Source organism: Sabethes cyaneus, chromosome 3 (genome assembly GCF_943734655.1).
Source record: "Sabethes cyaneus chromosome 3, idSabCyanKW18_F2, whole genome shotgun sequence".
Lineage (NCBI taxonomy): Eukaryota > Metazoa > Arthropoda > Insecta > Diptera > Culicidae > Sabethes > Sabethes cyaneus.
In genome coordinates, this window is record NC_071355.1 from 79,945,357 (window position 1) to 79,970,270 (window position 24,914).

The window sequence follows — 24,914 nt, forward strand, 5'->3', positions numbered from 1 at the left end:
GCCTATTACATTCGATCCCATACAGGCTTTCCTGGCTTAGGCAACAGCAGCTTCTGGATTTTCCACCTGTCCGGGAAGCAAGCATTCTCCAGGCATTTCCAGGTGGCGCTGTCCTGAACATAGTCGGGTACGCTTGTATCGCTGCCTTCAGGGCCACATTAGGGATTCCATCCGGACCTGGGGCCTTCTTGATCTTCAGTCGTTTAGCTACTGCCACTAGCTCATCATCGGAGACTGAAGTTTTTGGAGTTTCTTAGTAGAATACGAAACCTGGAATTAAATCAAATGAAAACTTTACACAGGCACTGACGAAGCCTGCAAGTCGTAGCCGAAATATGTATCTGTCAAGAATAAATATACATAGTAGAATTAAATTGGATAAGTTTTCTTTTTATTTAATTCCAGACATCATCGGAGACTTGCAGATTTTCAGCATTACTTGTCTTTTCTAAACCGTACGGCGTTGGCGGCCACATCATAGGGTCGCGCGTCGGAAAAGTCCCTGCACGATAGCCTTCAGTTTATCCGAGGACAGCTTCTTAGTTGTCACAGGACCTTTGATCTTTGCCATCACGATGCGTTACCCCACTGTTTGGCATCAGATTTCTGGCACAGGTCCTTGTAGCAGCTGCTTTTGCTTAGCGCTATATCCTGTTTTAATGCAGCCCTGACTAATCAGAACTCCACGCTACGTTCTTCTCGATCTGCTGCAATTCTGGCTCCCTGGACGCGTTTTAAAGCTCTCAGACAACTTGCGCGGAAGTTGCTAATTGTCTCGGTCCACCAGTAAGCTGAGTGCCGGTGGTGTCTCGGCTCCAGTTTTTTCGGCATGGTGGCATCGCATGCCCTCGTCAGCGTATCCGTCAGCTCACGCGCATTAAAGATCAAGCTGCTGCTGTCCACCTGCATCGAACAAGTCCTTGTCAAGCGTTGAAGTCTCCTCCAATGACGGTTGGCCTTCGCCCGATGAGTTTCTCGGTTAGCGCGTCCAGGATTTGGTTGAACTAGTCCATGGGCCATATTGGGGGCGCGCAACAGCTTCATACGAAGATCCCGTTGATTTCAACCATCACGAAACCTTCGTGCGAATTCGAAACCACCTCTACGATGAAGAACTTGCCCATTACATGTATTGCAGCCATTACTGCTCAATCAGCTGCTCCGCTGCCGTTACCGTTACTGCTGGCCTACCTTCGCCTTTTGATATGCTGAACATTGGAAGCCTCTCATCGTGTGGTTATTTTCACTTTGTTTTTTGCAGAGCACGCACCTGGTGGCTTTGCACAGTCGCTTGCAATGTGGCCGTTCTCGCCGCATTTACGGCATCTATCCGGAACATCACAGTTTCGCGCCGCGCCAGCACTTAAAGCATCTCTCCATTTGCTTGGCCACGCGAGGGATGGCTTTTAGTACCCAGCTAGCATTTTCATATGTATAAAAAAGGTAAAAATCAGCATTACGTACAGATATACATGCTAAATAAATCGTATTTCATGCGCAAAATTGGCATATCCGTACTATTTTGGAGCGATATGCGTGATTACGAATAATTTTGGGCGTTACGACTATATAAGTATTTATATACGATAATATCCGATTAAGCGCGAGTCGCTCCGTACTACTCTACGATTTTGTGCTGAAAATCGTATGTATGTCAGTCATTATCATTAAATACGACAGAAAATCAACTTGATCCCACTTTATTCAGCTTTAGTTACGATTTCGAGTTTGTTAAGAGATATTTACGATAGTTTTCGTACATTGATATACGAGTTGGTGCTAGCTGGTTACGCACGCTGACCACCCAGATCTTGAGTTTGCCCTTCGTGAGTAGCTTGCGCGCAGCTGACGTCGAGAAACGAATCGCCGTCGTCTACGTTCCACCGTTTTGCAGCTCAAAGAGCAACTTTTCTTGTGGGTCCGTCTTGTTTTCATCCTTTTTTCACCGAGTTGTTCAGTTCCGGGACTTCTCGGACTTTTTGAAGGATCGCTGCGTACGGAACGTTAGCGTTCGCTTTGACAATTAGAGCATAGGCTTTACTCTTCTTCCTTCGAGGCTGTGGCTTCTTCTGCTCTACGTTGTGATTGCTTCCGTTTTATTTTTTCTTGTTTGAGCTATCTTTGAGCTCCTGCTGCACACTTTTAACGGTAGTAAGGCAGATTCAATGCTCGTCACTAACTGCAATCTGCGTGTGGACATTGTGTCTGTCCTCGTAAACTCGTAAAACTCATCTATTTTCGCCATAATTTCTACCATCCCATTTCGGGGTGCGCAACCCTCAGACTTTGGCGTGAGCATCTGACTCAGCGTCATATCATGTCCTCGTTTCTGTTCTGCTGGATGCACACTACTACTTCTACTCGCCTACTACAGTGTAGTCTTGTTTAACACTGGTGATCGTTGTAGTCTTCCACTTCTAGCGAATTCAATCACCTCTTCGCTTGGCGTAAAGTCGCTTGGGTCCCCAAGCAACCAAAAGTTCGAATTTCGCTTAAGGAACAAACTTGAAAGTTCATATTTGGTTCAAATTTAGTTTCGCAGAACTTTCTTGCTGAACAACCAGACACTACTTTTGTAAACCGAGCTTCATTCTCATTAAAGTACCGTTAATATCTGTAGCAACTTGAAAGTCCAATATGCAGCTTGAAAGTTCGACATGCAACTTGAAGGTAACTTAGAGTTCGGATAATGGTGTTTAAGGAAGGTTGACATAAAGCTTGTCTATGGAGCTATAGCTTGCTAAGCAGCTTTACAGCCTGCAATTAACCAAACTTCAAAGTTGCCTTGAGTTCGCTGTATAGAGCGCTAAGCAGCTTCTGAAGGAACTTTGGCAAAAGTTTATAAAACAGCACTTGTAGTTCTATTTTTATAGTTTTCCATTTTCTACCTCCGCCTCCTCCAAACTTTTGTAAAGTCGGTTCATGCGATTAAGATAGACCATTAAATAAAAAAGCCTAACTAACACCGACCGCTACTGGATTTGAACCCGAGCATTCCTCGTTGCAAGCCTATCCTGATGCATTGCGCCATCTCTGACGCCGCTAGTGACATGAATTTTGCCGATGAGTTGTTCTTAATGAAAGTTCGTTTCGGGGCTATGATAAATGAGAAATTAGCACAACGAGTAAAAACGATGCAAATCGCATATTCCAGCAACGGAGCAGTGGTATGCGTCTAAGTCACCGAGAAGAAGTACTCGAGTTCAAATCCCCCGAGGTTTATGTTGGTGGTGTGTGGTAAGTTAACAATAAATTAATATTTATAAAAAAACAGTCGAATATTAACCGAAATTAAAATACCTTAGTTAATGAGAAATGTCATAAATCTGCAAAACAGGAAGAAGTGGGAAAATATTCCCCCAACCTTTTTTATTTTGAAAATTATTGGAGTTTCTTTTTGGGCTGAACAGTGTTCTATATAGCGACTTAAGTGAACTTTTTGCGAACTTTATAGTTCTGTTAGAAGTTACTTTGAATTCCCTTTGAAGTTTAAACATCAAATACGAACTTGAAAGTACGGTTAATTACTTAAAAATGAAGTTGAATAGAGTTCTATTCATGATCATTCCGTTGGCTGATTAAGCCAAAAAATCCCCTTTTATCGGAACTTTTGGTTACTTGGGTCTCTCTTGGTGTTTCTATACTCTTCTTCCTTCTTCGTGCCGCTATCTCCACTCGTGGTTCGTAGTCGCCTTGTACTGATCCCATGGTTATGTATGCAAGTAGTGAAGCCATGCAAGGGAGCAAGGGTTAAATCGCGGATCTTTCATGGGACACGAGCCAAACCCAAGTAACAATTTCAGGCTGAACGAACGGTTTTATAGTTGTTTTTATTCAACTTGTGGCTGATCTATGGTTTAGGTTTAGAAATAAAAACCTTTTTTCAGCTCTTAAACATCTAAATCTGGTGATTTTATCAAGCTTCAGGCTAATTAATAGCTGCTTTCGAAGCTGTAATGAAGCTTAATAGAAACTTTTTTGCGCTTTTAAATAGCCAATTTGCGCAATGCTGTCAATTCTATTTTTAGAACGAGAAATAGTTTTGCAATCTGCTTTTCCATTCGCTTAATAAACGCTCCATCAACCTTTATGCAGCCAAAAAAAATCTATTTTTAAATTTAAAAAAAAAAAACGGAACGCGCCATTTTTATTTTGCCGTGTGAACGCGACATTTTTAATTTCCAATAACTTTAATTCGTCTAAATAAGCTAGCTAATTAAAAATGCATGTTATTTCCGGGAATTGAATCCGCAATCTTTTGATCCACAAGCACTCACCGTATGATCCGCCCCATTTGCATCTGCTGAACAGACAGTGAGAATATCTTTACATCTGAAGCCTAGCTCACCTAGCGTGAAGCAGTCGATAAAGTCGATAACTGACAAACATTCGCTGTCTGCCGAATTGCGAAATTCTATAATCTGACAGTATGTGTGCTGTGAGCCGAAAGAAAACTTCCCAGTCAGCATTTTCATATGTATAATTAGATTACAAATTAGAGTTACGTACTGATATGTATCCAACAAAATCGTATTTGACGCGCAAAACCCGCTTATCCGTACCATCTTGAAGGCGATATACGCACTGAAGAATAATCTTGAGCGATACACTTATATAGGCATTTCAATACGATAAGATCCGATTAAGCGCGACAAACTTCATACAGCTATACGACTTTGTGCTGAAAATCGTATATTTGTCAGCTACTAGCATTATAAACGATAGAATATCAACTTGTGCGCATTTCATTAGGCTTTATTTACGAATCCGAGTTTGTTAAGAGATATTTACGATAATTTTCGAACATTGATATACGAATTGGTGCTGGCTGGGTTGGTAGAAGTTTGTTAAGCCCTTAATACCCTTAAGCAGCCTTAAAGTAGTTCGAAAGCTGTGAGTCTAATGAAAGTTTCTACTCTATACTTTAACACCTTTAAGCAGCCGTAAAACGATTTGATGTTCAGTGCTGTTTAGAAACAGATTGTTTAGCAGAAAAATCCGCTATTAAGCTTGTTTATCAACTTTTGGGAGAGAACTGGTTTGAAAAACTTAAAGTAGCTTAAACATCGCTTATTCAAACGCCATGTAAGTGCTTATTTTATGCAGCTTTGATCGCCTTAAATCAACAGTCATTGCTCTTGCAATTCAGCTACCGTTGTTACTTGGGGAGCCAGATCTGAGAAAATCAGGAATTGTCATCTGAACCACCTAAGGTACCGAGTTTTGAACGTATCGAGAGACTTGCCAGGTTTAAACGGGACGGAGACCGACGCGGAATAATGTAAATGCCATTTCAACAAGGTGCCACCCTTGCCTACTGAGGAAATACGATACTACAACCGCCAGCCCATAGCGTCGAATCCTATCCGTTCATCCAAGTTGTGCCCTTAAATCCTTGCCGTGGGCACTATATCATTATCAGAATCGTACCGGCATCGGTCCTAATTCGGCAGTTGGCACTCCAGAGGGACTACAGTGCTTTAAGCGCCACTAACTCGTTTTGACGGAACATAAGTCCAACATAAGTTTTCAAAAACCTTTTTAAAAAATCCATCAAATATTCAAATCTATAATAAAGCGCATCAGTTCCTCAAATTTAATCTGTATTTATTGGTGTAGAATTTTTCTTAGAACTCAATATTCCCATCACGAGAGGGTGCAGTTACTGTTCGAATGAAAACAATGCATCAGTTCAACATATGCTTCTCGGAATGAGATATTATTGTTTGTGATAGGGTGGTTCAACGAACCCGAACAAGACCGACCAGAATTTTGCCTAAAAATGAAGCAATACGGTCAGCATGGTTAATTTGTCCCACCCTAACACAGCTGTACAGGGTGCCATCGCAACAATTTATGCCATTTCCGAGGGCAGTAAAATCATGTTTACACGCACGTTTCCATCGAAAAACAAAAAAAAAGAATCATCGTCCCAAAACGGTGGTAATGATAAAGTCATTACTATAATGATGTAGTAGCGCCAGTGGTCAGTGTATGTTTTTTGTTTGCCGGACCGGTAGGGTTTCCAGTTCCCCACCAAGGACCCGCATTAACGGCTTCGCAGAAGTAAACCATTTGCGTGACATGCAATTCCATCGAGCTTGTGAGGGTGTGTAACTTGCCCTTTTCAGGAATGATGGAGCCGCTAGTTGGAAAAATGAACGGATAATTAACTTTTGAAGAGATGTTTTGTCTACCCTGATGCGCAGTTTGTCTTTAGTTGGTAATAAATCTTAATGATTTGTGACGAAAACATTCAAGCGATGGTGCACAACCTGGTCTATGTGAGCTATTCGAAACATCTACTACCAAAAGTATTTTGGATTTTTATAAATTAGTGTCAGTGATTATAGACATTTTATTCGGTCTGGGATATGAGGTTATTCGTTGAAACACTTCAAATCAAAACTCCATTATAAAAGTTTCATACTATTGATAAGTGAACAAAGGATAGTAGTAATTGTAATCGGTCGTTAAGATCATTAACGAGCGTATTATGTATGTGTTTGCATTATCACAGTAAATATCATTATTATTATTATTATCATCATATATGATTCCACATTCCGGCGGCTCGAAAGTCTTTTTAAATTAAATAAATAACGTTGTCGTATATTAAAATCAGCATACTTAAGCATTTTTCTCTGTCTAAAGTCAGCTCTTATTTAAATGCGTATCAATAACATAAAGAAAAAAAACGAACCGGTAAACTGGGCCTCGGCAAAAGCATGATAGCGTGAAATTAATTACAACTGTAATAAATGGTTTATATTAATAACACTTCTGAAATCGCAAACAAAATCAACCTTCGTAGTCGGGAAGTAGCAATCGGTATGTGCGTTAACGCCTTACTTCTTGCTTATTGCTGTTGTTAACAGTGGCCGAGTCATTATTGGTATTGGATGAATTTTACGAAAACAAATTTTTGCTGTTCAAAACACCGGAATTAAATTTTAAGACGTTGCATATGAAAATGGTTACCGACAATTTGAAAAACAACCTAACAATCCGTGAATCGGAACAAGAAAGTTACGCTCTAACCTAGTAGGAGTATTAAGTGATGTATGGTTCTTGTTTTCTGCAGCATTGCTGCGGGTACTCATTCGGTGATGGCTTGATAACGGTAGGTTTTTTATTATTTATTCACGATTTATCCTCCTCGGACTGCAAAGAGTAGCCTCAAAAACTAGCGACAGTAGGTAAGACAACAAACCATGCAACCAGCACCAGCCGCCTGTGAAGGTGATTATTTCTCGCACGGAAAGCAAGAGAAAGGGCGATTTTGCACTTGTGAGATAAATGTGAAATGGATTAAAAAAAATTACTCTGTCTCTGTCATGATCGTTGAGCTACTAGAGCCTAGCCCATTTGAACCCAAAGCGTCATTCATTCGATTGACCTTAACTTATCCGAATTTTTCATTTAAATCCCCATCTAGCAGTATAAAATTATAAAATACTGAATTTGACTTGATAAAAAAGCAGTAGTACTGCTGAAATTTTCACATTAGTACTCAACGGGTTAAGGACGAGATTGGTCTTGTTGTGGTCTTAAATCTCCTCGTCGAGGGATTCACTGTGGCTGTGGCTCGACGCTGAATGCGCCACAGCCTGTGTAGCCGCTTGGTTGGCATGAGCAAGCGAAGGCCTCGCTGGAAATTGCGGGGAAGAGATTATCTAAATTATATAATTGTAGGTTTGGGTACAGTTCTTAGGACGTTCTCGCTGTTTGCTGGTGCAGTTTCGCGCACAGTCGGTGTGGCTAGTGGCTAGAGGCGAGCTTGCACAAAGGCAGAAGCAGTAGGAGTAGTTCGAGATGATCGAAACTTGACGGCTTTGGTTTTTATGGGCTTCGAGGATTTATTAAATTGTTGTATTGATGTCTTACTTTGCTCGTGCACAGGGGCAGAAACAGCAGCAGCTGTTGCAGCTGCTGCAGTACTGCATTAGGTCGAGATATGGAATCAGTAAATTCCATTTGACCTGATTGAAAAACGCGTTGTATTTATAACAACATTAATTAGATTTTGCTCGGTGAGTAGATTATATAAGATTTTCAGGTCATAGCTTAGAAAAGTTGAAAGTTATCATGCAATGAATATTATATATAAAAATAATTGGATTTAAATAGAGATGAGAAAGGAAGATTCACTTTAATCACTGATTGCGAACCAACAATGCCTTTGAAATTTCGAAATGGCGATTCGCACTTGTCTACTTGTTATCACTTGGTTCAACAAATCATCAAATCGTAAATTCATCTAAAATTATATAATGCTAATCCCATGTTTGCATTCGTATAAAAACATAATCAGAGTTGATCATCGAAAATTGTGAAATCGAGTTGTTCTTATCTTTCTAAACATAGGTACAGAACACAGATATACATTGCGAGTTCAAGAAAGCCAAGCTAATAAACCTTGCAGAGTCTTTTAAACTTATAAACTGGCTGAGGATGAGTGCTATCTGTAAATCCACCAAGCACCAGGCTCTAGTTTTTAGGATAGCTTTGTCCCCTCCGTTTCTATTTGAGCGAGCTATGTCACTTTTTTCAGAGCCCTTACTCTGCAGGGTCCTGCACTCGAAGCGTAGAGGACCAAACAGCATGCTATGTTAACGCATCCGTCAACGTCAATTCAACAGTTAACCCATGGGAAAACTGTCAGAATAACGCTGATGGACACGTTGACGCTGCATTCTGTTTGGCCTCTATCTAACTTCAGATTATTATCGCTTTTGTCAAACTGGTAGTAACTGTCTATAAATTTGCTAAATTACAGTTCTGAGTGTGCAAAGGTATTTGGCAAAAGGGAAAACACAAAAATGTTAAGCGATGGAATTCCAATGTAATAGTGTGCTGGGAAATCTCAACCAGCGAATATTCGTGAGCTCAAACACTTCGATGTGAATAAAGTTCTTGTTTATTTACCATAGCTCATTATAATGATACTGGCTTTAGCACAAAATGCCATAAAGGTGGTTATCAAAAGTCAGCTGAGTAGGTTCGAAAAGTGAAGAAGCAACTTGAGCGAAATCCATGACGAAGTAAACGAGAAAATCATTGGGGAGGGGAGATTCCCCTTAATTCTACTCATTTGCCTCGAAAATAATTAAACGAAGTGCTATTGAAATGGCTACAGGATTAAAAATATTCGCTCGCAGTTTTCGACGCGTTTTGGAAAATAAGCTCAAGATCAAGCCTTGAAAGTTCCAAGATGTGGATTACACTGAAACAACAACAAGTTAGATTTTAGAGAGCTAAGAAGCTGCTTCACTTGGCCGAAAGTGGTCCATTTCGAATAAGAAAATTTTTCCAATTGAACAGTTCGTAAACTCTCAAAACGATAGAGTTTACTTAACCGCTGGTAAACGCCGCCTATAAGGTGCTCTCCTAGATTCTTTTGTGCCAACTGTTAGCACAAGCTTTCGCATTATTATCAGGGGAGCTTCATGGGAGCTCAGGATTTTTAACAACCGACAGTTCTCGCATAAATATCAGGATTACAACGTGCCACGCATCACATGTTTATTGACTTCAAAGCAGCGTACCATACAATTAATCGAGCCCAGCTATGCTAAATAATGGAAGAGCACGGTCTTCGGGACAAACGGACGCAACTGACTAGAGCTACATTAGATCGAGTGATATGTTTCGTGTGCATCTCGGAAACATTTTCGAGCCCATTCAAGACGCGGCGAGGGCTGAGACAAGTTGACGACTTATCCTGCACCTGCATGCTATTCAAAATCGCCCTTAACGGGGTAATCCCTCGAATCGAGAGGCACGATTTTAACCAAAGGTAGCCGACTTCTAGGCTTCGCAGATGACTTTTAAATCATAGCCAGGAACCTTGCGACGGCGGACGCAATCTACGCCAGTCCAAAAGTGGAGTCTAACGGAATTGAGTTGAAAATAAATGCGTTCAAGACCTTAAGGACTCAAAGGCGACAAACGCGTGCCTCCCACGAACGGTAAATGTTGACGGTGATGAGCTACAAATGGTAGATGAGCTCGTGTATTCGGGGTTGCTGGTGACCGCGGGCCACAACACTAGTAAGGTGATCAAACTACGGATTCGAGCGACAAATTGGGCATTCTTTGCGCTTTGCAAAATGCTACGATCAAGAAGCATACACCAACATACGAAGCTGACAAGACCTGTACAAAACCATGACCGGTATGGTCTTCAAGCTGTGATGCTGCTCATGGAGGACGACTGCGACTTAGCCATAATTGAATGAAAGGTGCAACGGACGAGATTTGGCGCAGTCCAAACTGAAATCGGAGAGTTATGTTGGGTTAAAAAATCACGAGCCACGGGCTCCTCTTTTATCTGGCGAAAGTCGGTAGACTAGGGTAAGCTGGGCACGTCACAAGGATGCCGGACGATAATGCGACTAAAACGTTTCTTTTCAGCAACCCCATCGGAACCGGGAACAGAGGGGCCAAACGTGGAAGATGGCCCGATTAGGTTGAAAGCGACTTGCGACTTCTCAAATGCCTGGACAATTGACAATTGGCGATGAGTCACCCAAGATCATGTAGAATGGAGACGACTGTTGGAAATCCCAGTTCTATGCTATTGACGACTAATTTTTTACTCTTTGTTTTATTTTGCAGTCCTCTGGAAACGAACCAGGAATAAAATTCTTATCTTAGAATCTATTTGAAGAAGACCAGGGTCTAATCAGGATTTTGTACATCGTCAGCTTCATACGGCGGTGTATTCTTGATCGTATCGTTTTGCGAAGGGCAAAGTGTGCCCGATTTCCTGCTTGAATGCGCCGCTGGATCTGCTTATTAGTGTTGTTGTTCACTAGCGTCACTATCGATCCGAAATACACGAACTCATCTACCACTTCTAGTTTGTCGCCGTCAATAGTTACCGTCCGTGGGAGGCACACGTTTGTTTTTCTGAGCCTCTATCTTTCATGTAGTTGGTCTTCGACGTATTTATTTTTAGCCCAATTCACGTAGACTATGTTTTCAGTCTGACGTAGATTGCCTTTGCTGTCGCAAAGTTTTTGGCTACGATATCAAAGTCATCTGCAAAGCCTAGAAGTTGGCTACCCTTGGTAAAAATCGTACCTCTAAATTCGATGCCCGCTGGTCGGAAACACCCCCTGAAGTGCGATGATGAGCAGCATGCAGGAGAAGCCGTTACCTTGTCTTAACTCTCAACCCTAACCGCGTCTCGAACGGACTCGAGAGTGTCCCCGAGATGCACATGAAACATTCGACTCGATCCAATGTAGCTCTGATTAGTCGCGTCAGTTTATCCGGAAAAGCGTGTTCGTGCACTATCTGCCATAGCTGGTCTCGATTGACTGTATCGGCGTGGGCGGCTTGTACTCTCGACATTTCTACAAGGTCTGTCGGATGGTAAAAATCTGGTCTGTAGTTGCGCGTACCCCTGTGAGATACGCATATGCAAAGTATGATGTCGACTAATTGTTGTTTGTAATTTTTTGGGAAATGGCGTATGTAGTCAAACCAGAATCGTAACAAATTTTCAGTTACTCTCCGACGTTTCGCTTTTTATTTTTAAAGCTTTTTCAAGGAATCGCTATGAACATTTATATGTTAGATATTTAATAATTTGTATTATTTATCATTTACTCACTAACTACTCTGTCCGTTGTCTATATGATTTTATCTGAAAATGTCTAAAATTGTCACTGCTGTCGTATGTTTCAACCTTGGGTTCCTGTGTGTGGTAATTTTGATTGTAGATATTGTCGTTATATTCGTCTATTGCTAACCTGTAGTTTGTCATTTGCTGTGAATTTTTAGTATCATTTGTCACTATAATTCTTAGGGTTTAGTTCTGTTTCCGCACTACCGGTCTAAGAGTCACCTAGTTTTACAATTATTGTTCATGTGTGTGGATCTATTTGATTGGGCAGTGGGAGTGTAGGGGTTTTCTTGTTTTTCGTCACTAGCCATACTAGAAATGTGTCACATATACAACAGCTCAAACGCAATCAACAAAAGAACAGACGTAGAAGGACTAAACAGTATATATGCTGGAATACTATCTTCTGTACAAAATAAAAACAAGAAAACAATAATTGTAAAACTAGGTGACTCTTAGACCGGTAGTGCGGAAACAGAACTAAACCCTAAGAATTATAGTGACAAATGGCTGGTAAACGGCTGAATAATGCGTACCGTCGGTGCCTTGTACACGTGTAGGCATAAAATAGACCCTACAGTGGTTCATAGCCTCTTATTCAGCAACTCCTATTCCTACCGCCCCGTTGTACCAGCCGGGATACGAGCAACTTTGGTGGAGATCGGGTAACCAACCCCGGTGGAAGCCAAGGTCGTATGCTGACAGGAGGGCTCTTTCGAGCTTCGTTGGCCCTCCGGCGAAACAGGGGGTTGGTGTAACAGGCTTTGCAAGCCGTCACCACGAAAAATACTAAAGCATGGAACGAAGAACAAATATATTCTTACTGGAACAATCGAAATAGACCCACGCGACGAAAAAGGACTATGGATTGGAAACTCGGGACGTGGAACTGCCGACCTCTCAACTTCCAAGGGAGCACTCGAGTGCTCTCCGACGTATTGAAGAGCCGCAAGTTCGACGTCGTGGCGCTGCATGAGGTGTGCTGGAAGAGCTCAACTGTACGTACGTTCAGAGATGGACATACCATCTACCAGAGCTGCGGCAACACACACGAGCTGGGTACAGCTTTCATAGTGATGGGCGAGATGCGGAAACGGGTGATTGGGTGGTGGCCAATCAATCCTCGAATGTGCAGGTTGAGAATCAAGGGCCGATTCTTCAACATAAGCATCATCAACGTGCACAGCCCTCACCTCAGAAGTACCGATGACGACAAGGATGAATTCTACGCGCAGTTGGAGAGTGAATACGACCGCTGCCCAAAACATGATATCAAGATCGTCATCGGGGATTTCAATGCTCAGGTCGGCCAGGAGGAGGAATACAAACCGGTGATTGGAAGGTTCAGTGCACACCAGCGAACCAATGAAATGGGCCTAAGACTTATCGACTTTGCCGCCACCAAGAATATGGCCGTACGTAGTACCTTTTTCCAGCACAGAATCCACCATAAGTACACCTGGAGGTCACCAAATCAGACAGAATCACGGATCGACCACGTTTTGATCGACAGTCGGCACTTCTCAGACATTATCGACGTCAGATCCTATCGAAGCGCTAACGTTGACTCGGACCACTACCTACTGATGGTTAAGATGCGCCCAAGACTCTCCGTTGTGAACAACATTCGGTACCGACGCCAGCCTCGGTTAGATCTCGCGTGGCTGAAGCAGCCAGACGTCGCCTCAAACTACGCGCATTCACTCGAAGCTGCACTGCCGGAAGAGGACGAGCTGGACGAAGCCCCTCTCGAGGACTGTTGGAACACTATTAAAACAACCATCAGCAGTGTAGCGGAGAGCTCCATCGGTCATGTGGCCCGGAATCAGCGGAACGATTGGTTTGACGATGAATGTAGGAGGGTGATGGATGAGGAGAACGCTGCGCGGGCGGTCAAGATGTGCAGTGCCACACGTCAGAACGCGGAAAGACACAAACAGAAAAAGATGCAGCGAAACCAAATCTTTCGGGAGAAAAAGTGCAACCTGAAAGCGCAGGAATATGCAGAGTTGGAGCGGCTGCATCGTTCTCAGGAAACGCGGAAGTTCTACCAGAAACTGAACGGATCCCGCAAAGGCTTTGTGCTGCGAGCCGAAATGTGTCGGGATAAGACTGGCAGTATTCTGACGGACGATCGTGAGGTGACGGATAGGTGGAAGCAGCACTTCGACGAACACCTGAATGGCGCCCAGGCGGAAAACCATGGCGGCGGGGAAAGCGATTTCGACGGTGCAACAAACGAGGAAGAGGTGCCAACCCCAACGATAGGCGAAGTTAAGGAGGCCATCATGCAGCTAAGGAACAACAAGTCAGCTGGAAAAGATGGCATCGGAGCGGAGCTTATTAAAATGGGACCAGAAAAGCTGGCAGTTTGTCTGCACCGACTAATTGTTAGAATTTGGGATATGGAACAGCTACCGAAGGAGTGTAAAGATGGGGTTATCTGCCCGATCTACAAAAAGGGCGACAAGTTGGACTGTGAGAACTATCGAGCGATCACTGTTCTCAATGCCGCTTATAAAGTGTTGTCCCAAATCATTTTCCGCCGTCTATCACCAATTGCGAATAGATTTGTGGGAACTTATCAAGCCGGCTTCGTCGAAGGTCGGTCTACAACGGATCAAATATTTACACTGCGGCAAATCCTCCAAAAGGGCCGTGAATACAGAGTTCACACGCATCATTTATTCGTTGACTTCAAAGCCGCATATGATACCATCGACCGGAAAGAGCTATGGAAAATCATGGACGAGAACAGCTTCCCCAGGAAGCTCATCAAACTGATTAAATCTACGATGGATGGTACACAGTGCTGTGTTCGGATTTCGGGTGGATTGTCAAGTTCATTCGAATCACACAGAGGGCTTCGTCAAGGTGATGGTCTTTCATACCTGCTGTTCAACATAGCGCTACAAGGTGTTATGAACCGAGCGGATATCAATACGCGGGGCACGATATTCAACAAATCTAGTCAATTCGTCTGCTTTGCCGATGACATGGATATTATCGGCAGAACATCTGTGGCGGTGGCTGAACAGTACACCAGACTAAAGCGCGAAGCAGAAAAGATTGGGTTAAAGGTAAATACGTCTAAAACAAAGTACATGCTGGCCAGCGGAACCGAGGCCGAACGACACCGCTTGGGCAGTAGTATATTGATCGACGGCGATGAGTTTGAGGTAGTCGATGAATTTGTCTACCTTGGCTCACTGGTAACGGCGGACAATGATACCAGCCGTGAGATTCGGAGGCGTATTATCAGCGGAAGTCGTGCTTACTATGGGCTCCACAAGCAATTGCGGTCGAGCAGACTAAGTCTCCGTACAAAGTGCACCCTGTACAAGACGCTTATTAGACCGGTTGTTCTCTACGGGCATGAAACATGGACAATGCTCGAGGAGGACCTGCGTGTGCTCGGAGTTTTCGAACGACGAGTGCTAAGAACGATCTTCGGCGGCGTACAGGAGAACGGAGTATGGAGACGGAGGATGAACCATGAACTCGCACAGCTCTATGGCGAACCCAGCATCCAGAAGGTGGCTAAAGCTGGACGGATGCGATGGGCAGGGCATGTTGCAAGAATGCCGGACAACTGCCCTGCAAAGATGGTGTTCGCCTCAAATCCGGTAGGAACAAGACGACCAGGAGCGCAGCGAGCAAGATGGTTAGACCAAGTGGAGCGAGATCTGGCGGAGAGTACTCGGTGTCCGAGGAATTGGAGAACGGTAGCCCTCAACCGAGTTACATGGAGAAATTTTGTTCAACAGGCTTTGTCTTAGGACGGCCAGCCACCTAAGTAAGTAAGTAAGTATATATCTAAAATATAAATGTTCATAGCGATTCCTTGAAAAAGCTTTAAAAATAAAAAGCGAAACGTCGGAGAGTAACCGAAAATTTGTTACGATTTTGGTTTGACTACATACGCCATTTCCCAAAAAGATACGCATATGTGAGGTGCATACTGCGCTCTATATTTGAGTAGTAGCTGACCCGACAAACTTCGTATTGCCACAAATTAAACTGTGTTGAACTTAAATCGTAAATCTCGGAAGACCTTTGTCACAATCTTGAGTTTTGCAAGTTTCTGGGGAGTTCATGGGTGTTTTAATATACAAATTTTCCTCACAGTAAAGTAGAAAACAACTCCCACCATTGCTTAGCCTGATAAAATAAAGCGGATAGCATTTAAATATTCGCCATCATTACAAACCATTTTGCCGAATACCATTTTGCGGAACACTAATTCTCGGTTGACCATAACGCGGAATATAGAATTTCGCAGAATACCATTTCGCGAAAAACCTTACGCGGGATGTACTATTTCACGGAAAATCTTTTCATAGAAAGTACCATTTTGCAGGGGTGACCCAACTGAAAGAAAGTAATAGAGGTCAGTAGGTCTAGGAAAATAAATAAACCTAGATAGAGTAATCTCTACGGGGGCTGGCCCCCGCAGTGGCCGGCGTTTCCGATGGCAGGTCGCCGGCAACACTCGCGGCCTGTGACCGTCTCGCACTGAATTATCTAATGTTACTATTGACAGTTTTTGGTGCTCTTGTTATTGATTAATGTTTTATGAAAGAGTCTAAAATTTCTCGAGTTCGATTAGTGTTTGAGTTACGCAAAAATTTCTGTTCTATTTGTATGATAGTCCTTATACCCCTACCACAGGGGTGAGGGGTCTCAAACCATCATTAAAAAAATTCCTGCCTCCAAACCCCCCACATGCCAAATTTGGTTCCATTTGCTTGATTACTTTTCGAGTTATGAGGAAATATGAATTTCATTTGTGTGGTAGCCCCCCCTCTTAAAAAGAGAGAGGGGTCCTAATTCATCATAGAAAAAATTCATGCCTCCAAAAACATCCACATGCCAAATATGGTTCCATTTGATTAATTAGTTCTCGAGTTATGAGGAAATTTGTATTTCATTTGTTTAGGAGCCCCGCACCTCCTGAAGCGGGGAGAGGTTTCAATTCACCATAGAAAACATTCTTGTCTCCAAAAACACCCACATGTCATATTTTGTTTCATTTGCTTGATTAATTCTCGAGTTATGCAGAAATTTGTGTTTTATTTGTATGGGAGCCCCCCTCTAAGTGAGAGAAGGGGTCTCTAACCATCATAGGAACCTTCCCTGGCCCCAAAAACCCCCATATGCAAATTTTCACGCCGATCGGTTCAGTAGTTTTCGATTCTATAAGGAACATACGGACAGACAGACAGACAGAAATCCTTTTTTATAGGTATAGATTTGTATGGGAGCCCCCCCTCTTAGTGGGGGACGGGTCTTTGGCCATCGAGAAAACCTTCCCTAGCCTCAAAAACCTCTAAATGCACATTTTCACACCGATCGGTTCAGTAGTTTTCGATTCTATAAGGAACATACGGACAGACAGACAGAAATCCTTTTATATAGGTATAGATAAAGTAGCCCATTGTGATCTGATTTTGTTACGCTATTTTTGAATGAACTCTTCGTACAAATATTGTTTTTAATTGCTTCTTACAATGCTTTAACATTGCTGTATATTAACTTACACAATTTACTATTACTTTATGATTTTTAATCACATTTGAATATAGGTCCCACTTGCCCCGGTAAATGGGGCAAGTGGAACCTATCGCCATAATTTTGAAAATCCTCCTCCAGATTCATTTTATGTAATTTGATAGGCCTTTCCGTAATTAATCCTTCGAAGTGACACCACTGAAGAGTTTTTGTGCTGAAAGAATTTTGAAATAATCATAGGTATAGGAAACACAGTGGAATAAACCCAAACTATGCATTTTTTAGGTCCCACTTGCCCCGGTGTATCAGTATCAGTACTTGTGGCTTGAGCAGCACGTTCTCCTTATTGAAAGGGAGCTTTGTGCCCCGGTGTACCTTATACAATACGCATCCAAACATTGGTAAAAAAAATCAAGGAAAAATCCTTACTTGTGCATAGGGTTACGGACCCTCTTCGTCATACGTAAACACGATCCAGACTTTATTGCGAGTTTTTATAAGAATTAATCCACAAGTACTCAAGTTTTTTATACCAGATAAATCTGACACATCTTGCCATGTACAGGCATACCCATTTAGCCTGAAAAAATATTTCGGAACTTACATTTCTCAGTGAAACAATTTTTCATGCCCCAGCGAGAGTTCGTCATACGAAAATTCACTTCGCCATAAGCAAGATTTCTTTCGTTTATCATGGACAGACAGCAATTATTTATAAAAATCTATGCACGTTTTCTTTGAGCCGTGCACAAGAGCTACCCACCTACTATAAAAAGAGTGGAAATAGTTTGAAGCACAGCTCAAAATTTCAAGTAGTTACTGTTTGTCATACCCAAGCTTCTCTTCGTCATACTCAAAACTGGTATAAAAACCAAGAGGACTTCTATTTTTAGAACAAATATTGAAAAATAGTAATTTTCCAACATAATCTTTTCCTCGATAGCGAAGAGACAATCCATGAATATCAATACCAGGTTGGTTTGACTGTAATTCGCCTGAAAATTGGTTATAATGCTGGTTTTTGTCGATATGTCTGGAAAGTAGACGAAGACCCGCTGCAGACAAACCCATTCAGCACCCTATCTCATTGGCTCTCACAATAACGATCGAACTGTCAAAAATAACCATGCTTCAGAGCAGGGTTATTTTCGACAGAAGGTTGAAATAACTATAAAACTGTCAAATTTTACCTAAAAAGTTAAAAATTTCGCAAAATGGTTCACGCCCTAAGTAGTTAAAATAACAAAAATTGTTGTAAAAACTTTTCCGGACAAATAAATCAAATTAGGTTAATTCGTCAAGTTTATATCAAGACTAATTACAAAAACCAGCAGAATGACATAGACAGAGTGAGATAGAATCCTAGAAAAACATTTTGTATGTCGCAAGTTCGAATATCAAATGGAGCTCCAACTCTTTAATATTTTTGTTAGAATCATTTGATCGGGTAGTTCAATGGCGGACTGAGGTGACAAAAAATAAATATCATCAAAAAAGATAGTCGGATAAGTTTTAAGGGATATGTACTTTGTCCTAAACGTTTGTATAAAAAGTCTATTAATATGTCTACAGCATAAAATGAGACCAATTAGAAATTTATATCCTATTTGTCTAGCTGCAATGTCACCTTTCACAGCTCGGATGGTGTAAGTATACACGGCAGTTGGAAACGCACCTTTCCCAAAAAGGGTGATAGAAAAGAAATTGCCGCGTCATCCGGAACCCATAATTTAACGTGGCGGATCCGAAGGGTCAGCCCAAGAAAGCACGGGACTCTTCCTTCCAGGTCAGTAATTTGGTCCTATCGGTCCGGCATGATCAATATCGCTTGCTAGGCAACACACGAGAGAGGCTGGCAGCCAGGCAGTGCAGCGGCTGGAAAATGGCAGCCGCTGTTTTCTGATTTCTTACTTTCCCGGCCTTCGGCATCATGATTTTGTTTTTGTCGGACTCCCGAAACGGTTGCCGTTTGTCCGTCCCGTCCGAACCGAAATGGTCCAATCAAGATGTTCGACTGTTTTCAGCACCTTGCAATTGGGTAGTTTGTTTTCGGAAACAATCAATTTTAGTTCGATTTCGGCTACAGGTTCAGCGGGCAGTTGTGAAAGATAACGGAAAAGGAGACCTCTTGTTAGATACGGGACAAAACGGATCGGAGCAGATTCCTGAAACCAATATTTAATTGTTTCAATAATTTCAAGGTATTCTTATGGATTCTTATGGTTTTAATAAGTCTAGTATATGTGTTCAACAGATTATTTTTCATATTCAGTTATAGTTTGGTTGTCATGGTTGTCAGCCATTTATTGTCCTTTCATTATTGATTGCGTTTCGTTCGCACAAATGTGAGTATGCACAAAGTTGTTCCCAGAAAGTTAAGTAATTATAATTGCTACGAATTGTCAGATTAGAATTTACGTGGTTTGGTTGTGATTAGTGATGTTTCGATTTCACGATATTGAATTTTTCTCAACTATAATAAAGACTATAAAATGCTATATAACTTCTGTTATTTGAGCTAGCTAAATAGTTAAACTTGAAATTGAAACTATTATTTTATATTTGCAGTATGGAAACGTTTACTGCAAATATAAAATAATAGTTTTCAAGTTTAATATCACCTTCTTACAGTCATTCAACTTTCCTAGGTATTTCTCAAACTAACTTATAATTATCATAAATTATTCCTAATTTCCAATCCAATTCTCAGTAGCAATCTACCAGAACTAGATTTTTGCCTACAGATCCAGATGCCCACCTCCTGATAGCGCTTAAAACAACAGCTCGTCTACGATTCCAGCACCCTGCACCGGCTTTGCCGTTAGATCTCAATTATTTTTTCTCACCGCTGCGCTCGCTCGGCTCGCCACTAGACCCAATGCTGCTTGTATTTCCCTTGAAACCTCCAAGCCAGCAGCCGTCGGAAAGCGATACACATTTCCTCTTCGTCGTATCATTCATAATCTCATAATTCGATTGTCCGCCCTGAAATACGACCGATGAGCTGTCAGGAGTCCTGCTGCGGGTTTTTTTCTTCACCCTGTTCGGCCTACCTATCTCAACCGGCTGTCGCCAACCGCCGATGACGGCGGCGGCAGGTTCTGTGCTTGATGCAACTTCAGGGACCAAAACGCGCAGGTAGGAAACTGTCGTTTGGCTGATTGCCGCCAGCAAACCGGGTTCGCTTGTGCCCCTTCGGGGAACGTTGAAGTCTTTTCCCTGAAAGTGATCCTTTTTTCTAGTTTGTTGTTCTTATTGATCTGAGAAATGTTAAATGTTTGTTAGGAAATGGCTTAGGGGGACAAAGTAAGTTAACTTTTAGGTAGAAATAATGTCGGTAAAAGCTGTAAGAGTTACTGTGAATAAACGAGATTTCGTTTCAATCATTTTAAGTCAATTCCGCAGCGCACTGTTGGGTAGATAATGCTTTTTTTCGAGGGTTTGTAGTGCCTTTAAAAAGGATGAAACAAATAATGGATAGCCATAGATAAAGCACTCCGCAAAAGGTTCACACTGTAGGGGTTTCCTTTGTTGTTGCTCGAAAAATAATAATGTAAGTGATAATGAAGTCATCTTTCAAAGTTTGTGCAAGGTGTGTTCTACAAATTTGCTAGGGTTCTCAGAAGTGGTCTATTGTTGTGACCCTTGGAATATCGAGTAGTGAGAAAGCAACAGCTTGCATGAGATATTGTTAGATAATAAACGGTCCGCTAATATTTAGAGCGAACGATTTTTAAAATGTGCCGGACTTCATGTTTCAGTAGAAGTGTAGCTTTAGGCATTTCAACAATAAAAGCAACATCACGCAAATTAAGTTGGGGACTCGCTACGCTCTTCATAAGCCGGTGATTATAATTATTCGAATTTAGATATGGTTTTGATGTATCTTGCACATGGTAAAGTAAGACACAACGGTGTACTTGCTGCTACGCATAAAGGATAAACTTTCCGAAAAGATCTTTGATAATATCAGTATTCAAACTCGATGTCACATTGCCACGACAGCTGGCCTTCCAAGGTCAACGTGTAATGCATTTCACTTTCGACTTACCCCACCTTCGGATTCCTGTTTGTTTTGTGTTCAGACACTAGTGAAATTTCCACCAAGTAATACATAAATGTTGGAATTAGAAGGATTACGATAATAAGTCTGCCCTGTTTGAGAACCTAATACATTTAAAGGAATTAAAAGAAACCGGAACAAATGTTTATTTTACACCAGATTTATCACTAGATCTATGACAATAAGTAAATCTTTTTTTTTTTACCAAAACTAGAAATTATTATTTATTTTTTGCGCTGTGGGCTCCATCGCTATTTGCAATCGATTTTGTACGCAGGAAGAAAAGTTATCCGAAGCAATCAGTTCGACATATTTCCTCACTAAACAGGAAATGCAGCCTTTTGTTCCAACACTAATAGTACCGGCAAATCTCTACTATAATATTTGTTCTTAATTTTCCCTATCACATAACGATAATATGATACCTCAGTGCTATAGTATCAATCGAATCGAAAGAACGTTCCTAATTTTTATTCCAACAAACACACTGCACACAGGGATATTGTGGAAAACTGTGCAAACGAGCACTATTTGAACGCTATCGATTACCGACCGGTCGGCCGGCCGGCATGGCAGTCTGAATCGCACCAGAAGAATAGAGTGATACGGTCTCCTAATTAAAAATCAACAAGAATCTCAGCTCTCGTTTAAGCCATAACAGCAAGCACCCTGGGCCTGATATTACCCTTCGGTCCCTGAGAGGCAAACCAGGCGTGCGAAAACCAATCTCATAGTGGTCCACGGCAGCGCCCCGCCTAACGAAATCTATTACACATTAACCGATCTAGTGCCGTACGGGGGTCTTTCAGAACCGAATCGAATCGGGGTTCCATAGTGCCTAAAACGAAACAATTTGGAGTGATTCGTTTCGCTCGTCACAAGATAATATGTAAATATTTTGAAATGCTCATCATTCTCCGTCGATTCCGGCATCGTCCGTACGGACCGTGTGAGGAGCTGGTATGAATCTTCAATCACGGATCCGATTGTGGGTATGAAGTTCTCCCGGATTGTTCGTTAGGCCCAGTTTGTAGCCAGCACTACTCGTAATGGAGAACGAATGCGGAATTGGACCCGAGATGCGTACATCTCTATTGAATATTTATCGGAATTTCATGCATACATTTGCTCCTTTTATGCGCGAGGTTCACTGCTTCCTTCGGCTTGGAGGTGCGACGGCACGAATGATGCTCGTACGAGCCAGAATCAGAAGTTCATTAACGAAGCCTATATGCTTCCATGTTTGCCGGCTCAACAACGGAGAGCTTACTGCTGGGGCAGAAACATTCCCGGACCAGGGATTACGTTTTATCCCAACTAACGACGGGCAGCAGCGTCTGTTGCCGATCGGGCCGACACACGTTTGACGGACTCCGGTCTGGTATTGTATGGTGACTGAAATCCCCAAAGCCCGCACCGCAACAAAGAGCGTGTTAGGGCGTCATTACCGAGATTGACACATTTAAAAGAAGTCCGGTTTGACCATTGCATTTGTACAGTTCGCGGCGCGGAATGGGATGCGCTGGGGTGGGCATCAGGCCGCTTCGGAGGTTCGCCCCTGGAGAAATGAGTGATGTGTTTGGACTAGGCGCGTCTATTGATGGGGAAATCAAACATCCAATGAATATGAAAGCTTGTTCGATCGTAAACCGGGTAGGTACTGGAACGTTTATCGCCTCATGGTGTGGAATAGCGAAATAATATTTTCTTCGCGGATAAGCTAATGTTCGTGTTTTAAATTTCATGTTGTTATTTAGGAGTTATTTTTTATGTGAAACGCGTGAATTGAGAATATTTAGTTGAGAGATATAATCGGATCCTGTATTTGATTGCAATGTTATTATTGACATCAATGTAAATAATCAAAAACAATGCCTAAAAATTAAAAAAGAAGAAAACTTATCCAATTTAATTCTACTATGTATATTTTATTCACGACAGATACGTATTTCGCCTACGACCTGCAGGCTTCCTCAGTGTCTGTTTTTGAACTGATTATTTACATTGATGTCAATAATAACATTTCGAACTGGTTCGAAAACAGACACTGAGGAAACCTGCAGGTCGTAGGCGAAATACGTATCTGTCGTGAATAAAATATACATAGTAGAATTAAATTGGATAAGTTTACTTCTTTTTTAATTTTTAGGTTTCGTATTCTACTAAGACACTTCAAAAACTTCAGTCAAAAACAATGCGATTAAACGATATGTGCTTAATATAATTATAAAGTTAAAATATATGTTAAATAATTGTATTTTAAACAAAACAAGTAATGTATTAGCACAACAGTAATTCTAAATTAAATTTTTCAGACTTAAAAATTGACTCTTCTTGAAGCTCCGCCCAGCCGAGATTGGAACGAACGACTGGGTTGTTAAACCAGAACCGTACCTCGAAGCTAACTAGGAGCTGCATTTTTCAGATTTGTGATAGCTTTTTCTCAATATAATATTCACAAATTTCCATTAATCTCAAATATCAACATAGATGCAGACAGCTCATCATAACTAGTATAAAAGTTTATGCTTTCGTTACAAATTAGGTTCAAAAACGCTTTTTCGAAGAACAACACTGCTTGATGAACTTGATGACTTGTTAAATTTTTTGACTATCTGTGGAAATATTTTATTAATCCAATATAAACTAATTTGAACGATTAGAATTTTACTTTTACTAGTTGTTTATGGTTGGAACCGATTAACCTGCAATAGAATGCCAAATTTATTAGATGGGACGTGAAAATTCATTTCAAAGTCGGGAGTATTATTGCGAAGAATGAGTTTAATCGTTAAAAAAGCAAATCCTAGGTGCTGCAATCCGCTTTTAAAAGGTGACTTTCTGTTTTTTCTTCGAAAAACTTCCCAGTTAGCTGTGAGTGTGATACAATAGTGAGACTAGTGCTACGATCTAATTGGCAGTCTTGCAGCACTTTCCAGTCAAAATTTGAACCTGCGATGGTTGGTTTGTTTGACCACTGGAGTAATTGCTATTTTTCACAATTATCATGAGTAATGAGAACCAGAACCAGAACGAAACCAAACAACAGAACCAGAATCAAACAACAGAATCAGAACCAAACAACAGAAACAGAAACAGAAACAGAAACAGAAACAGAAACAGAAACAGAAACAGAAACAGAAACAGAAACAGAAACAGAAACAGAAACAGAAACAGAAACAGAAACAGAAACAGAAACAGAAACAGAAACAGAAACAGAAACAGAAACAGAAACAGAAACAGAAACAGAAACAGAAACAGAAACAGAAACAGAAACAGAAACAGAAACAGAAACAGAAACAGAAACAGAAACAGAAACAGAAACAGAAACAGAAACAGAAACAGAAACAGAAACAGAAACAGAAACAGAAACAGAAACAGAAACAGAAACAGAAACAGAAACAGAAACAGAAACAGAAACAGAAACAGAAACAGAAACAGAAACAGAAACAGAAACAGAAACAGAAACAGAAACAGAAACAGAAACAGAAACAGAAACAGAAACAGAAACAGAAACAGAAACAGAAACAGAAACAGAAACAGAAACAGAAACAGAAACAGAAACAGAAACAGAAACAGAAACAGAAACAGAAACAGAAACAGAAACAGAAACAGAAACAGAAACAGAAACAGAAACAGAAACAGAAACAGAAACAGAAACAGAAACAGAAACAGAAACAGAAACAGAAACAGAAACAGAAACAG